Consider the following 4,823-nt stretch of genomic DNA (forward strand, 5'->3'; position numbering starts at 1 on the left):
ATCATACTTCTCTTGTTGAGGAACAAACTTCGTCTTGGGGTATTGATCTTCTTCCCACTCAACTCCATTGGCATTGAACTTTCGTTCAAAACCAACACCTTGGTTCTTCCGGTGCCTTCCTTGCTTGCATACAATTTCCTTGAATTGCTTACTCCCGGCAAGGCTCTTGTAAACACCTGTGACGCCCGGATAATTAAGCTACAGTGAACCTCGGCTAATGATGCCACGTCACCTCGATTTCTATTGCTAATCTCGCATTAGTTCGAAACCGATTCAAATTCAAATTCGAATTAAAGGCAAACATCAAAAGTTTTCAAATATTAAAAACAAAATGTTCGGGTTGTGCCAGTTAATGCATAGAAGGTTATGATGAAGAATCCACATTTTTAAACAATGAATAAATGCACTAAAAAGATTTAAAAGGTAGCAAAAACATTATTTCAATGCCTTTGGTAATTTTATAAAACACTAAACTATTTTATTTTGGATTAAAACCTTTTGTGGCTGAGAGTTATTTTGAAACCTTATTTTAGGAGCTATAGTCATAATTTACTAAGTAAAAATAATGTGGAATTAAAATTTAAACAGAAAAAAAAGAAAAAAGAAAAATAATAAAAGAGAACAAAAGAAAACAAAAGAAGAACCCCTCCCCCCCATTTCCCCCCCGGGCCAACCGGCCCAGCTACCGACCAACCCAGTTGGCCCAGCCGGCCGACCCCCACTTCCTCCATAACCCCCGCTAGCCCAAACCCTAACCTAACCGCACCCGATCCCCCCCCATAAACGAATCCCTCTCCTCCCTCTGTTCCTCCCGATCTAGATCGGGGGAACTGCCCCCGACGCCGCCGATTGCCGCTCGGCCGCGCCTCCGTCCTCCCTCGCGGAGTCACCTCGTTGGCGCCACCCCTCAGGGCCTCCGTCCTCTTCCTCCTGCACCGCGTCGTCTTCCCCAAGCTCCACGCGCGCTCCTCCATGGTGTTCACCATCGTCCGCTGCCGACCCCGTCACTCCGTCGCCGGCCATCCCCGAGCTCACTGCCCTTGACCCTACGCCCAATGGTGAGGCCCCCGGCCTCTTCCCCTCTACCCTCCGCCCTCGCACGCCATTAGGCACAACCACGTGTGGCCGCCACCCCGTACCCACCGTGCGCAGCCACCGCGCCCGTCCGCGCTCATCCCGGCTCCCCGCTCGCGCCCAACTTCGCCCGCCTTGCCGCAGCGCACGCCGCGCCTCGCCCCTGACTTGCTCGCCTGCTGCATCCTTACTGCTTTAGCTGCTACCGGCGCCGCCCCTTTGCCGCTGCTACCTCCTGCTCGAGCCCACCTCCGCCGGCCGATTCTGCCCCTGCCCTGCGCTCCCCCCCGTCGCAGCTCTTGCCGGGCCGCAGCCGCTGCTGCGTCGTCTCCGGACGCCGCCGCTACCTCCCCTCGCTCCCTGCCGTCCCCTGCCCTGCCTGTAGCTTTCCCCCTTCCCTGCACGCACGCCGGCGCACGAACCAGCGCCCTGCCTCGCCCCCACAACCGCGCCGGGCCGCCGCTGCCGGCCGACTGCGCCGGGGCCGCGTCCTGCCTGCCGTGGCCGCACCCGGTGTGCCCAGCGCCCCGTGCCCCTCGGGCACGCGCTCGTTCAGGCGCCCGCCCATTCGCCCGACCCACTGTGGCCCTTTGGCTAAATGACAGGTGGGGCCCCATCCCTAGAACGTTAACAAAAAAGATTTTAAAAATAAATAAATAGATAAATAATAAATAATTAAAATAATTAATTAATTAACTAATTAATTAATTTAATTAATTCTGATTAAATTCACTAATTAAGATTAATTAATCTAATGACTAATTAACCATATTAACTACTGTTAATTAACTAACAGAGTATGACAGTGGGGCCCACCCCCTTAATTAATACTAATTAGGTTAATTAATTTGTTTAATTAAAATGTGTCACTGACCAGTGGGACCCACTGGTCAGGTTGACCAGTCAACCCTGTTGACTGCTGACGTCAGCATGACATCATGCTGATGTCATAAATCCATTTTCGAAATTAAGTTAAATAATTAATTAAATTCCAGAAATTAATAAAATCTTTAGAAAATCATATCTTTTAATTCGTAACTCGGATTAAAATATTTTCAACATGAAAGTTGCTCAGAACGACGAGACGAACCCGGATACGCAGCCCGTTCGTCCGCCACGCATCCCTAGCATAACGAACACGTAACTTTCCCCCTCCGGTTCATCTGTCTGAAAACGCGAAACACCGGGAATACTTTCCCGGATGTTTTTCCTCTTCACCGATACCACCTCGTACCGCGTTAGGGCGCCCCTAGCACCGATACTTGTCATGTCATGCATCACTATGCATCTGTTTGCTTAATATTTATTGTTTCTTCCCCCTCTTCTATCGCTAGACACCGAGACCGACGCCGCTGCTACCCTGTACGACTACGGTGTTGACGACCCCTCTCTCTTGCCAGAGCAACCAGGCAAGCCCCCCCTCTTGATCACAAGATATCGCCTACTCTCCTCTATACTTCTTGCATTAGAATAGTGTAGCATGTTACTGCTTTCCGTTAATCCTATCCTGATGCATAGCCTGTCCTTGCTACTACTGTTGTTACCTTTACCTGCAATCCTAATGCTTAGTATAGGATGCTAGTTTATCATCAGTGGCCCTACATTCTTGTCCGTCTGCCATGCTATACTATCAGGTCGTGATCACTCGGGAGGTGATCACGGGTATATACTACATACTTTATACATGATACAGGTGATGACTAAAGTCGGGTCGGCTCGTGGAGCACCCGCGAGTGATTCACGGATTGGGGGCTGAAAAGACCTTTGTCCCAACAGCCCTCTGTGTGGATCTTTGTGGCGAAGCGACAGGGCAGGTTGAGACCACCTAGGAGAGAGGTGGGCCTGGCCCTGGTCGGCGTTCGCGGTTATTTCAAGATAACACGTTTAACGAGATCTTGGTATTTGATCTGAGTCTGGCCACTGGCCTATACGCACTAACCATCTACGCGGGGACAGTTATGGGCACTCGACATCGTGGTATCAGCCGAAGCCTTCATGACGTCAGCGACTGAGCGGCGCATGCCGGGTTGGACCGCGTAACACAACTTCCTTTGTAATGGAGGTTGTTAGGTCTGCTCTCCGGCCGCCCTCGCAACGTGAAGGTGTGTAATGGGTGATGGGCCCAGACCCCTGCGCCATAGGATTTAGACCGGCGTGCTGACCTCTCTATTGTGCCTAGGTAGGGCTGCGACGTGTTGATCTTCCGAGGCCGGGCATGACCCAGAAAAGTGTGTCCGGTCAAATGGGATCGAACGTGTTGGGTTATGTGGTGCACCCCTGCAGGGAAGTTAATCTATTCGAATAGCCGTGATCTTCGATAACAGGACGACTTGGAGTTTTACCTTGACCTTATGACAACTAGAACCGGATACTTAATAAAACACACCCTTCCAAGTGCCAGATACAACCGGTGATCGCTCTCTCATAGGGCGATGAGGGGAGGATCATCGGTTAGGATTATGCTATGCGCTGTTACTTGGTGAACTTACCATCTACTCTCTTCTCCTGCTGCAAGATGGAGGTTACCAGAAGCGTAGTCTTAGATAGGACTAGCTATCCCCCTCTTATTTCGGCATTCTGCAGTTCAGTCCACATATGATACCCCTTTTCCATTTGATACCAATGCATACATATGTAGTGTAGCTCCTTGCTTGCAGGTACTTTGGATGAGTACTCACAGTTGCTTTGCTCCCCCTTTTTCCCCCTTCCTATACCCGATTGCTGCGACTAGACGATGGAGCCCAGGAGCCAGACGCCACTGTCAGTGATGACTACTACTACTCGGGAGGTGCCTACTACTACCTGCAGCCCGCTGACGACGACCAGGAGTAGTTTAGGAGGATCCCAGGCAGGAGGCCTGCGCCTCTTTCGATCTGTATCCCAGTTTGTGCTAGCCTTCTTAAGGCAAACTTGTTTAACTTATGTCTGCACTCAGATATTGTTGCTTCCGCTGACTCATCTATGATCGAGCTCTTGTATTCGAGCCCTCAAGGCCCCTGGCTTGTAATATGATGCTTGTATGACTTATTTTATTTGTAGAGTTGTGTTGTGATATCTTCCTATGAGTCCCTGATCTTGATTGTACACGTTTGTGTGTATGATTAGTGTACGGTCAAATCGGGGGAGTCACAACACCTTTCTCTATAATTCCCTTCAATAAGCTATTTTCTTGCTCAAGTGTAACTTGGCTAAGAGAATCATTAGTGGAATCAAGAGAACTACTAGAAGCAACAACATTAGATTTAGCATGATTATTGTTACTACTGGAGGAAGAATCTTTCTTGTTCTTGTTGCTAGACTTGACTTGAGGCATGTAAGTGGATAAGAGTAAATGCTTGGCAATGCAAGAAGAATTTTTCTTGTGAAGATCATCATTGATTGCCTTTAAGAACTCATGCTCTTGCTCAAGGTTGATCTTTTTAAAATGTAATTTCTCATGAGTCCTTAAAAGTTCTCGATGATCTCCTAAGATAGTTTCATGAGCTAACTTAAGAGTGTTTAGTTCTTTAGTTAGAAACTCAATCTTCTCCTTATCATTGTCATTCGTTTTATCTTGATTAGCATGATTAATTGACGTTTCATCATAGTATTCATCACTAGAGTTGTCAACAAGTAAATCATCATCACCTAACAAGTCATATTCATCACTATTGAAATCAACATACTTGGGGTGTGATACCTTTGGACCTTTAGCCATGAAGCATCTTCCAAGTCCTTCATTTGGTGAATCAAATATGTCGTAGGAGTTG

The 4,823-nt window shown here is 48.3% G+C and overlaps 1 long non-coding RNA gene across 1 annotated transcript; it reads left to right on the plus strand.

The window, feature by feature from the left end:
• The first annotated feature begins 772 nt into the window (after window positions 1-772).
• LOC147959484 (uncharacterized) lies at window positions 773-4,251 on the plus strand. The gene is made up of 3 exons (XR_015611259.1): window positions 773-1,058; window positions 2,409-2,483; window positions 3,806-4,251. It is a non-coding gene; the product is annotated as an uncharacterized LOC147959484 (long non-coding RNA).
• The last annotated feature ends 572 nt before the right edge of the window (window positions 4,252-4,823 follow it).

The sequence above is a fragment of the Triticum urartu genome, chromosome 7A (assembly GCF_056163025.1).
Source record: "Triticum urartu cultivar PI428250 chromosome 7A, HENAU_Tu73, whole genome shotgun sequence".
Lineage (NCBI taxonomy): Eukaryota > Viridiplantae > Streptophyta > Magnoliopsida > Poales > Poaceae > Triticum > Triticum urartu.